Genomic DNA, 13898 nt, shown 5'->3' with positions numbered 1-13898 from the left:
AATACATCCGAACATAAAAAAATGTAAAGAATTGGGCACAAAAAAAAATTGATCATTCAAAACTTTTGTTTTTGCAAAATCAAAATTTTCCACAAAAAAAATTGTCAGAAATTGCTAGGTTAATTCAATCAAAAGTTACATCAATTTGATTTTTGAAATGGGTCGAAAAAGACCCGAGGTGCTTACTAAGGTTAATTTTGCCGTTTGGTGGCACTTGTAAGCATATTCAATCAAACAAATTATGGAGTCTATTTTATAAGTTGAGTCGATCAAAATGACTCGACTGGAGTCACTTTCGACCGAAAAATTCGCTCGACTCAGCTCTGTCACTCGAGTTTTTCGACAGTTGTCACTCTATGTGACTGGATTACTATGGGAGTCGACGGGTGACATCTGGAATATGCATGCTTGCTTTGATCGACAATGAATACAGACGAGTCACATGAATCTGCTCGATTTACAAAATAGGCTCCTATATTTTGGAAACCAGATGAAATTAAAAGCTCGAGTCTTCGGCACAGTTGCTCAGAAAGTCAAGGGCATCCGGAAAACAGATTGATTACTGTAAACAAGTTTTTTTTTCAAAGGCACTCCGTGCTCGTGATCACTACTGTGCTGGAATCAGTTCATCTGTATCTACTTTACCAATACAGATCTATTTTTAACTAATCTGTATTTACATCTACTTTCACTCTCTTTTACTCTTTTACTCTCACGCCGAGTAGGTAGGAGAGTGCTCTGCTGTTTAGTCCAATCGATTTCCATAAGCCATAGTCAATTACTCTCGAGGTGGTTAATTTTTGCCATGTTCCTAAGTCATTTGAGGCTAGCTCCCTTCGCCGAGGGTCAAGTTTGTCTCAGTCACCATCTGATACTGACGGAGGATGGATGTGCTCCCCAAAGCACGGTTCTCCGTGCGGCGTTTTCTGGTGACTGGACGGTTTTTTTTTTTGTGAAGTGGCTGGGAATTGAACCCATGACCTTCCGCTTATGAAGCGAAAGCGTAACCTCAAGGCTACGGACCCCCCTAACTGTATAGAAGTTCTATCTCATAATTTTGATAAGGAGGAATGTTTAAGTTTTTGGCAAAGTTGTTAGAAGAAGGTAGGCAAACAGTTCAGTTTGTAATTTTTCCACTAGGTGGCGGTAGTGAACATGTTGAATGAAGAATTTTAAGTTAGTTCTGTATTGTGATCCTAATTAAATAGCAAGTTCGAGCCATCGACAAAGCTGTTCAGACAGCGAAATAAATACTGACGTTACTGAGTCCGAGGTTGCCAAGAAAATCAAATTGTACTCTGGTTCTTCAACACTTTGTCGAGATATTGAACATTAAGTTATTAAGGGGTGACTGTTATTAATTAAATCTCATGATTTAATAAGATAGAATGTCCATAATGTTGTTCAGATAGCCTTTGGCATTTGGAAGTGGGAGTTAATAAAATCAGAATCAAACCATAAACAAGTGTTTCAGATCTGATGCATCTTTCAGGGAATCGGGTATGTTTTACTTTATGTGCGAGTAATTCATGCCTGACGCACTTCATACTCAAATTATACAAGTCAGAAACTCTTCATATCCAAGTAATCATGTAATCAGTTTTCGCCACCCAGTGGTAAAATTCCGAACCAAACCGTAGGCCTTCAAAATGTCCTTGACCTGTTGACGGCGCCGGCCACGTCTTTACGGTTATCGAGGAAAATAAGGAATGTTAGTTAGACAACTGTTGCTACTAGAAATCAAGAACACCTCTGCATCTCCACAGTTGTGATGGAAAGGATATTGGGTTAGTGGGATAAGGTAAAAATTTAGAAGTCACCAGTGGTTTGGATTCAAGATTCGATAATCGCGTTATACGCCGAACAACTGTTCATCACTCGCCCATACAAGAGCAAGTGACGCGATCAATAGATCAAACAATACCAACAATCCGCGGCGCGTTTTCATTTCACTACTCGACCGACGCGCGACATGTTTGATCCTACCCTCCTCGCCCGCCACCGCATGAGTAAACGTCAAGGTCGAAGGATCAAACACAACTCTTTCTATCTCATGTAGATCACAAGATAGAAATTGGTTAAAACGCTCAATTTTACATGCTAACTAGCGCCACCTAGCGGTAAAATTGCGAACCAAACTGAACCAACGGATGTCCTTGACCCGCTGAACAACTTTGCTGAAGGTCAGTTCTTCGCATAGTTATGGAAGTGAGTTCATCAATTTAAAAAAAAGAACAAACTTCCACAAATACTTTTATTCACATTTTTGATTAACAATTTTATTATCAAACACAAGCACTTTTTGGTAAAAAACCTCACTGTCCTAGATCTAAACTATGACTGTCTTGCTATCCAATTGTCACGTACAGGATCGGATGTCCGTTGTTGTTGTTTTGTCTAGCGCTTACTCAGGCGTGGGAACAATGCTGTGTGGAAGAACAATAGAAATATTAGTAGTAGAACGCTAATGGCGCTGTTCTCACAAAACTGAATTAGTTTATTATCACCTTTAACGGTATCTTTTCATTGTTTGTTCGATGTCATGTTGTAGTGGATGATTTCATAATTTATTTGACACTTTGAGGACCGGTACTCAAGCTGTCAGCGCGTGGCAAACTAGATGTTGGTAACACGAACAGTAGCGACATTAGCATTCTTAGGTTAATGCTTCTACTGGAAGAACTTGTAGAATGATAGTGTGGCAGGTTGGGACATAACTGCATATCACAGGGATCTCGAGATATAGCAATGTAAATTCACCTATTTTGAGGTGATGCTACACTTTTTTGGGGTTGATTCAATTTTCAACGTGGTGTTGCAATACTTATTTCAAAGAGTCATCATTTATGACGAGTAATGTAGCATGTAGCATTATGTGCCAAAGTTCTTACTTTCCTAATACCAGCCGTCCAATTCTGTAGCTGTATTTTTGCTACTTTTTCATCTCTTTATTTTTTCGCTCCTGTTTCTACGTCTACCATGTATGCAAAATAAGATTTAAACTATCATGTAGGATACAGTTCAGTTTAAATTACACGATTAAAATTCGTTTCTGTATACAATTATTTGTTCGTCTTATATAGCAAATCAAGTTTTTTTTTCAAAAAACCTTCAAAAACCAAAAAATAATTCATTTTTAACAATTAATACAGTGTCCGTTCGATTTTGGCAACACATTAAAAAGTTTCTTCTTGCCAAAATCGAACCGTGTCAAAATTGAACGATCTTTTCATGATTCATGAAATTGTTGATAGTAATTTCTAAAATCTAACAAATTTTGAAAAAGCGTTCGATTTTTGCACGGTGATGCAAAAACGAACGGTTGCGTGTTGACAAAATCGAACTGTGGTACGATCCGTACCAAAATTAAAAGTGCACTGAATATTAGGAATTAGACTATGATATCATTGGAACCGTGAAATAGGATGTTAAGGGATGAACAGAAAAATCAACTTCAAATTTCCAAAGTTTTCCGTTGAGTATCAACAACAGCAAAAGAGAGGCCAGCCATTTTCTTGACGGCTACTTTGTGCACAGAATTTTTTTTTGTATGATTTTCCAACAGTATTCGTTCATATGAATCAAAATTTGCGATTTTTGCCAAAAACTCAAAGTGGGGCGTTGAGGAATTTGAGGAAAATTTAATAAAAATTATAATGTTCTCAGTATGAAACAAACAAATATTGTTTGAAGAAAAGATCCTTTAAGCACCGTAATAAATGTCAAACAAAAACGAAATTAATCAGTTTTTTACCCATTTCGCAGCGTCGCAACTCGATTCTCAATAGTGCGCATAATGCACACGGCGGATGGCATAGATGCGCACTATAGCAAAGCGAATCGCGACGCGGCGAAATTGGCTTCACACGTTCACGGTGTCTCTGGTAGAAAACATTAATATAAAAAAATCAGTATCGATGAAACACCCACCAAATGAAAGCTTAGGCTTTCCCCTTTCATTTGAGACCGGTTTGAAAATGTTCTATCGGGGGGTCCTGAACATTTTGTTTTATTTTAAAAAGAGATACGTACCATAGGTGATCTTCTTCCACCAATAGTATGATACAATGAATCGCTTGTACCATATGATGACAACTCAATAGAACCGTAGAAGGCCATGACAAATATTTCTGGACAAACATTTGAAAAGGGCTGGAGAGGTCTTGAGCCTTTTTTCAGAAACGTTGCTGTTGAGCCCTTTTCAGCTCGCCCATACAAACTAACACCAATATCAGAAAGATTAGTGTAAGCTCTTCCTGATTAGTATTATAAGCGTTGTATTGGAAAGCGTGAGCGAGTTGAATTGGGCTCAACAGCGTCTTACAAAGACATTGTTTACCTATGTCGATGTGCCCTTTTTAAATGTTTGTTCAGATTTCCATAAAACAAGCTTGTTTTTGTTTTGGCAGTGTTGCTGTTCAGTTGATTATAAATTCAGTAAATAGTAAAATTGTGTATCTTTAATCAAAATTTATTCATTTATACAAAACTAAAATGGTTGTAAATAGTATTTAAAATTTTGAATAAAAAAAATGTTTAGATTTGAAAGATTTTCAATAAATAACCATTATTTAGATTCAGTTGTATGTTACCGTCTTAAAATTCAAATATATTTTTATAAGATATCGCTTTTTACGATTAGTAATAACCAAAACGTTTGAAAACATTTACTCATGGATCATTACATTACCAATGGTGTCACAGATTGCAAAAAACAACTACATTGGCATCAATGGTAGGGAAATCTGCGCTGTGGTATAACGCTTCATTGCTTAAGTTGTCGCGTTCTAAGGTGGTATAGCGAAAAATTGATGCTTGTGTCGCGTGATAAGTTTATAAATTCATTGCTTTGGGTCAACATTTTGGTTTGCTGATTAGAGGTATGCTTGTTAATAATTACAATAAATGTATCCCAATTTCACACCTAATAATAAATATATACATTTAAACTACACTCTGTCAGGAGACCTGAAACATGAAACCGAAAAGCCATGAAGACAATCGTTCGAAGATTTGCGTATTGTGTTTAAAGAATTTGTGTCTGCAACCGTTATCAGCAATAATGGTTGATATTATTGAACAGCACATTCTTCACGACATTAGGATTACAGTCTGGTATTGTCCTACAAAAATATGTCGAGCTTGCACGTTTATTCGTTCACTAACCAGTTCAAACTTTTGAATACAGCACTGTATAAATATAAATACAATTTGAAACCTACCACTCGAAGCATGTAATGATGTGAGAACAACAATCTCACCAAAACTAAAGGGAAAACGTGGTAGACACAGTAATGCAAAAAGTAAGTGCCAATTGAATTGGTTAGTTGTCGAATCTACACGGTTTACCACCCAACTGAGCATCTTATTCAACATCTGTGCAACCTAAAAAACCCATTTGTTCGCTGATGACTTGTTTCTGATAAAAAAAATTGATTTGAGCACCAGATGAGCGTTGCAGTTGAGCAGCTGTCTAAGGAGTCTGGATGTTACAATCGCCCCAAACATCGCTATCAAAATCAGCAGACCTAACCAATCAGTTCAGGGGTTTTTAGAGGTAACACATTTGCACTTTGATTTGAATGATAATGCAGAAACTTTAATAACGTAAATGTAAATGCATATAAATGCGTTCAGGGGCCTTCCTTAGCCGAATGGTTAGAGTCCGCGGCTACAAGGCAAAGCCATGCTGAAGGTGTCTGGGTTCGATTCGCGGTCGGTCCAGGATCTTTTCGTAAAGGAAAGTTCCTTGACTTCCCTGGGCATAGAGTATCATCGTACCTGTCACACGAGATACGAATGCGAAAATGGCAACATTGGCAAAGAAAGCTCTCAGTTCATAGTTGTGGAAGTGCTCATAAGAACACTAAGCTGAGAAACAGGCTTTGTCCCAGTGAGGACGTTAATGCCAAGAAGAAGAACGTTCAGGGGTTAGTTGATTATGTGACGTCCAAAAAGGGGGGTTGGCCTGGGCAGTTCGATCTGCAAGCGATGGAGAAGGGTCCTTTAATCATTTACCCTGTCGATTATCGAGCATAATTCCGACGTCATCGGGACTCAAGGCCGATGTAAGGATACTGGCGTAAAAATACTGTTGCTGCTTGTTGTTGCTTCTGGCGTTCCAGAAAAATATGGCAATATTGAGAAAATGTGGAAGACACTGTTGCTTTTGAATAATTTTTGGTGCTCCATTGTTGGAGATTTGAAAATCGTCAATCTGTTTTTCGTAATAATGGGAGGTAGTTCAACATTTCCTTGCCCATACTGTACCACACAAAAAAGATTTATCCAATTTAGCTGGTCATCCTCGAATACTTTGTCACATACGCGTCCGCGAAATGGAAAAGTCCCGGCTCGAACCATAAACTGCCGGAGCAGTTTTTCAATTGTATTTACTATCCACTGCTCGATGGATCACCCGACGAACAAATTGCCCACCACCTTCCTTGCATATGACACTAGGTGTTGTAAATCAAATTGACAAAAAAGTATAATACATTGATCCAAATTGTTGCTGCCAACAAGGCTCAAGCTAAAAGATGTTTGTATGTGATGGGTAAAGCGAAATAATAGAAGAAAGGAGATTTGTGAACTACAGTACCAAGCAGTGTAGTGAATAGTCATGCAGGTGTTATTTACTTATTTGTAGCTATTAATTGAGTTAGTTGCTAAAATCCTTAATCTATTTACAGCTACCAGTAGTATTTACATGCACAATGAATTAAACGAAGATATAGTTAATATCACAGAAATTATCACACTAAGTTGTTAGATGATTACAAATGTATTATCCTAACCTTAATCTACTATCACAGGTATGAGAAGAAATGTTACGGAGGAACTTATTGTATTCTAAATTGAGCTAAATACCGAATTATGTAAGTAATATTTTGATGTCTTATAATCTGATCTAATGAGCTAATAAATTTGCAGCTTAAAGCTGTCTCGCACCCAGGCCAAAGGAGTTTGCGATATGCTACAAAGAATTCGGCTGTAAGCCGTCAAAAATCCATGTTTTCGCCGTAACACAAATAATGTCGAGGAATGGGTAAGTATCAGCAGTTTGATTTTGTGATTCATAAAGATGACCTTAACCCGTAAAGTGCCGGGACGAACCTAAAATTTTCAAAATGCTCGTTCTCAGTAATGCTCCAACCGATTTTCGATATTTTTGGCTTTTAGTGAAGGGGAATAGTTGTACTAACTTTCTGCGTTGGTGCCGCCCCGCCAAAACCCTCCCCGTTTTTTGGAGATGCAAATATGTCTGTGTTTTTTTTCGTTTTTCACGCTGAGATGACCAAATAGCTCTGGTTCTTAAATGGATTCGTCGCCTAGTTATCTAAATCTTATCAGAGAGGTTCCGTTCAGTGAGAGGATGGTTACATACATCTCGGGAATAACTTGGCTCCGATGGTAAGTAACCTGGTTCTCCGGAAAATCCGGAATATTCGTGAAGATGGTCAATTCGTGAAAGTCGTCCTAAACAGCTGCGGTTTTTTGCCAAATTATCAGATTTCATTATCAAAGAACGTAATAGATGATCGGAATTGCTTATCGACATAAGTGGCCACTATAACGGCCTCCGGAAGATCCGGAACATCCGTAAAAATGGTCATTTCGTGAAAATTATCCTAGACCACCGGGATTTTTTCCAATGATATCAGAATTGATAATTATGGAATATAATGGACGATTTGGACTGTTCATGGACATAGGTGGCCACTACAATGGCCTCTGGAAGATCCGGAACATCCGTGAAAATGGTCATTTCTTGAAAACCATCCTAGACCACCGGGATTTTTTCCAATGATATCAGAATTGATAATTATGGAATATAATGGACGATTTGGACTGTTCATGGACATAGGTGGCCACTATAATGGCCTCCGGAAGATCTGGAACATCCGTAAAAATGGCCATTTCGTGAAAACCATCCTAGACCACCGGGATTTTTTCCAATGATATCAGAATTGATAATTATGGAATATAATGGACGATTTGGACTGTTCATGGACATAGGTGGCCACTATAATGGCCTCCGGAAGATCCGGAACATCCGTAAAAATGGTCATTTCGTGTAAACTATCCTAGACCATCCTGTTGGGCAACTTTCCCATAAGATCTGCTGGTGAATCTCTTCGGCAGCTCCAAATCAGTTGCATTTTGAGGTGTGTTCATTTGAATTGATGACATCTCTGGCGTTATTGTTTGTTCAGTCTCGGAAATCTCGTCAGTTGGAAGTGGACGTGGTTTGAAAGAATAATACTGTGAATTTGGCGTTTGAAATTTGGTTGCCGATAATAGTCGAATGGTGCCGAAGCCGTAAGTCTCCCTATATAGTGGTCACCAGAGAGGCCTCCGGAAGATCCGAAACATCCGTTGATAAGTTCATTTCGTGAAAATCATCCTTGACCAGCGCCACGGATGGATGATTTAGATTATTTATGGAAAAAAGAGGCCATTATAATGATATCCGGAAGATGCGAAACATCCGTAAAAAAAGATCATGTCATGGAAACCATCCTAGACCACCACGGTTTTTTCAATGATATCATCATTTATAATTGTATAACCTAACGGATGATTTATATTGTTCATGGATAGTAGTGACCACTGTAGGGGCATTCGAAAGATCCGGAACATCCGTAAAAATGGTCATTGCGTGAAAATCATCCTAGACCATCAAGATTTTTTCCAATGATATCAGAATATAATGGATGATTTAGATTGTTCATGGACATATGTGACTACTATAACGGCCTCCGGAAGATCCGAAACATCCGCAAACATGGTAATTTCTTGAAAATAATATTAGATCACCTCGATTTTTTTTCCAATGATATCAGAATTTATAATTATAGAACGTAACGGATGATTTCGGTTGTTTATGGAAATAAGTGGCCACTAAAATGGGCTCCGGAAGTTTCGGAACATTCGTAAAAATAGTCAATTCTTGAAAATCATCCTAAACTACCGCGATTTTGTCCAATGATATCAACATTTATAATTCTAGAACATAACGGATGGTTTTGATTGTTCCTGGACATTAGTGAACATTATAATGGCCTCCAGAAGATCCGGAACATTCGAAATAATGGTTATCTCGTGAAAATCATTCTAGACCAACGCGTATTTTCCAATAATATCAGAATTCCAAATAATCCATTTTGTCTTTTAATTATGAATTCTGATAACATTGGATAGAATCATGGTGGCTTAGAATGATTTTCACGAAATGACCATTTTCACGGATGTTCCGGATCTTCCGGAGGCCATTTTGGTGACTACTTATGTCTATTGACAGTCCAAATCATCCATTATATTCCATAATTATCAATTCTGATATCATTGGGAAAAAAAATTCGGTGGTCTAGGATGGTTTTCAAGAAATGACCATTTTTACGGATGTTCCGAAACTTCCGGAGGTCATTATAGTGGCCACCTTTGTCCATGAACAGTCCAAATCGTCCATTATATTTCATAATTATCAATTCTGATATCATTGGAAAAAATCCCGGTGGTCTAGGATGGTTTTCACGAAATGGCCATTTTTACGGATGTTCTGGATTTTCTAGCTGACCGTTTTTTACGGATGTTCCGGATCTTCCGAATACCTTTATAGTAGCCAATAATGTCCATGAATAATCCAAATCATAATTAAAAAATAATAAATTTGTGAATATTAAGCAGCACGCAATTTGGACATCGACGGAAAATTGTGGCAGGCATTTGAAAATTACACGCGTTAGCCAACAGCTGAAGCAAATATGACCATCTGTCAACCAATAAGGGCCCTTCCAAATATATTACAGTTAAATCCACTAGAAATTTACATGAATCTGCCACAAAACAAACCTAGCCACACTCAACAATCACGCGACTGAGAGAACGCTCGGTATTGTTGACTGCTCTTTCAATCACTTCTCGATGAAACCGCCAACCGTCGAAGTGATTCTGTGATACGCTCATTTTACGCAGAACGTGTTTAACTTTTGTCAGTCACTTACTAAGTGGTAAGACAGCCGAGAGAGCTCGGGCGTGTAGCTCTCCAGAGGTCCCTAATTCGAATCCCGTTTAGAACTTTTTTATTTATATCCATCAAGTTTGGTAGCTAATTATAGCTCATTTTCAAACCAGCAGCAATGTAATTTTAAGATCGCACATAAATATCTATCATATATAATGGAGTCCTTTTGTTACATTCGACTCGCTATAATTTTGCAGGTTACGTTCGTACTGTGTAATATCATTGGAAAAAATCGTGGTGTTCTAGGATGATTTTAACGAAACAACCATTTTTACGGATGTTCTGGATCATCTGGAGGCCATTATAGTGGCTACCTATGTCTATTGACAGTCCAAATCATCCATTATATTCCATAATTATCAATTCTGATATCATTGGAAAAAAAAATTCGGTGGTCTAGGATGGTTTTCAAGAAATGACCATTTTTACGGATGTTCCGAAACTTCCGGAGGTCATTATAGTGGCCACCTTTGTCCATGAACAGTCCAAATCGTCCATTATATTTCATAATTATCAATTCTGATATCATTGGAAAAATCCCGGTGGTCTAGGATAGTTCCCACGAAATGACCATTTTTACGGATGTTCCGGATCATCTGGAGGCCATTATAGTGGTCACATATGTCCATGAATAGTCCAAATCACCCATTATATTCCATAATTATCAATTCTGATATCATTGGAAAAAATCTCGGTGGTCTAGGATGGTTTTCACGAAATGGCCATTTTTACGGATGTTCCAGATCTTCCGGAAGCCATTATAGTGGTCACCTATGTCCATGAACAGTCCAAATCGTCCATTTTATTCCATAATTATCAATTCTGATATCATTGGAAAAATCCCGGTGGTCTAGGATAGTTCCCACGAAATGACCATTTTTACGGATGTTCCGGATCATCTGGAGGCCATTATAGTGGTCACATATGTCCATGAACAGTCCAAATCATCCATTTTATTCCATAATTATCAATTCTGATATCATTGGAAAAATCCCGGTGGTCTAGGATAGTTCCCACGAAATGACCATTTTTACGGATGTTCCGGATCTTCCGGAGGCCATTATAGTGGCCACCTTTGTGCATGAACAGTCCAAATCATCCATTATATTCCATAATTATCAATTCTGACATCATTGGAAAAAATCCCGGTGGTCTAGGATGGTTTTCACGAAATGGCCATTTTTACGGATGTTCCAGATCTTCCGGAGGCCATTATATTGGCCACCTATGTCCATGAACAGTCCAAATCGTCCATTATATTCCATAATTATCAATTCTGATATCATTGGAAAAAATCCCGGTGGTCTAGGATAATTTTCACGAAATGACCATTTTTACGGATGTTCCGTGGCCGTTATAGTGGCCACTCATGTCGATAAGCAATTCCGATCATCTATTACGTTCTTCGATAATGAAATCTGATAATTTGGCAAAAAACCGCAGCTGTTTAGGACGACTTTCACGAATTGACCATCTTCACGAATATTCCGGATTTTCCGCAGAACCAGGTTACTTACCACCGGAGCCAAGTTATTCCCGAGATGTGTGTAACCATCTCCTCACTGAACGGCACCTCTCTGATAAGATTTAGGTAACTGGGCGACGAATCCAATTAAGAACCAGAGCTATTTGGTCATCTCAGCGTGAAAAACGGGAAAAAAACACAGACATATTTGCATCTCCAAAAAACGGGGAGGGTTTTGGCGGGGCGGCACCAACGCAGAAAGTTAGTACAACTATTCCCCTTCACTAAAAGCCAAAAATCTCGAAAATCGGTTGGAGCATTACTGAGAACGAGCATTTTGAAAATTTTAGGTTCGTCCCGGCACTTTGCGGGTTAAAATAATTCTTTTATCACAGGTGAGGATCATCAGTTGCCAACGCCACAACAAATGTGGATTCACCAGATGAAACTGTCAGAAGCTTTTGAAAAATCGGCATGTTTTGGAAGTGTAATGGGATCTAAGTTTGCTAGCAATTGTAATTTATCGTACTGTTCTGTAAATTATCTCTTTTAAATGAAAACATGTATTTCAGGCGCTTGATCATTCTGATCAGGTACATAAAAGTTGTTTTCAAACGAATCTGGATGATGATTTTGCAGAAAAGTTGAGAACTTTTCAAAAACGTGGATTGCTTACCCAATAGCTCGAAGTTCCATATATCCGCTATCATATCCCGGAGTTTTATGAAATCACAGGAAGTGGTTTGAGCAAATACGAGAAACAAGCCAGTGAAACCGTGCATTTCGATTTTCAAGTTGCTTGGAATCATGTTAAGGTTCCGGAGAACTCCGAAGCATATGATCGACAGCTTCTTTGAGCTGTAGTAATGTACAATAGTGAGCAATGTAAGCCGTATTATCCGTATTTACTTTATCGATATGTCGTGTATATAATTGGTTTAAATAGAATGGTATAATGCTAAATCTAAATCCTTTTTATTAATTGGTTAACTATTCGTAGTAAAATTTCTCATGGCTACCTAGATAAGCATGAAAGAAAATGACTGTGTGAACCATAATTAAGAAATCAGTACTGAAAAAAAGGGCATTGTACTGTTTTGAAAAAAATGTTCAGGACCCCCCGATAGAACATTTCCAAACAGGTCTCAAATGAAAGGGGAAAGCCTAAGCTTTCATTTGGTGGATGATTTAGCGATACTGATTTTTTATATTAATGTTGTTCTACCAGAGACACCGTGGTTAGTTAACCCATTTTCGACACGAAGCAGGATATATTTGATGGTATCTTGATATGGCATCCATATTCTCGATGTCAATTGCAACTGAGTAAATGACCCTACAAGCAAAATTTGGTAGACTAATAGATGTTAGAGAATTTAGTTTATTCCATTGAAAATTTCTTAGCACTATGTAAATTTGAGCTTCATGTATTTTGTTCACATTGTTATTCTATTCAGTTTTCATTTACTGCAACCGTCGTTCCACACGATCCAATGGCAACTAAAATGCTAATTAAATGTTTTGTAGTCCAGTAAAACACATATTCCAGGGCCATCAGTATGAGCTGCATCAACTCCAACAACGGCTAAAAATATATAACTGTGGTTAGTGTTGGTTAGTAAAAATCGTGAAAACTGCTCACCGACAGGATCGCTGCAAGGAGTAGGAAAAGCTTGTCCGCGAAATACAAAATGAACGCTCCGGTTGAAGCAAGAACAAACAGACTCGCGATTGTTAGGAACTCTATCAGACGAACTGCCACCGGCATGGTAGGAAGATTTGACAGTTCAACGTTTAGGGTTTGTTGATTCTATGATCACTAGATCAATTTTACCAAAAGAAACCATACCAGCTGAAGGATTCTCGTTGACCCATTTACCGATATCGCTTGCCAAATTTATGAGTACATTACCACAAAATACATCAGGAAACCCCCTGTACAACTCCCTACTTTCCTACAAAACGAAAATCATGTCATGTTGCCCCATATTCTCTCACGAACGCAATAAGACAACATCGCACTACCAAACGACTGCCACAAGATCAGCATAAAAAGCCTTCTCAAAAACAGGCCGATGCTCTGAAAAGTACGAGCGCACGCGCTTCTGGAAGCGATGCAACCCGTAGCGCATGATGGTACATGCACTTCCTTCCCTTAACCAGCCATATGGGAACGGCCAGTACGGCGGATCGCAGCCGCACGATCTCAAATAAAATAAAAGCAATAATAATTCTTGCTTGATGAAATGTAATGAACTTGTGCGCCGCGGTAACGATGAGCGAAAAACGAACGAGCTGAGCGGCAGTCCCTTCAACGAGAAAACCCTTTGCCTTTGGACATGAGTTCGCACATCGGGAAGAAAGTATGCTTGAAATGGACAAATAAACATGAAGCTACGATAAGAG

General features: G+C 38.3%; 1 long non-coding RNA gene across 1 annotated transcript; it reads right to left on the bottom strand.

Annotated features, from left to right (window-relative positions):
- Positions 1–12857: 12857 nt before the first annotated feature.
- LOC110677787 lies at positions 12858–13293 on the bottom strand. The gene is made up of 2 exons (XR_002501194.1): positions 13135–13293; positions 12858–13077 (listed from the first exon to the last, which is right to left on the bottom strand). It is a non-coding gene; the product is annotated as an uncharacterized LOC110677787 (long non-coding RNA).
- Positions 13294–13898: the final 605 nt, after the last annotated feature.

This window comes from Aedes aegypti, chromosome 3, assembly GCF_002204515.2.
Source record: "Aedes aegypti strain LVP_AGWG chromosome 3, AaegL5.0 Primary Assembly, whole genome shotgun sequence".
In the NCBI taxonomy this organism is placed as follows: Eukaryota; Metazoa; Arthropoda; class Insecta; order Diptera; family Culicidae; genus Aedes; species Aedes aegypti.
The sequence above is the reverse complement of the archived record's forward strand: the minus strand, read 5'-3'. Positions and strand labels throughout refer to the sequence as shown.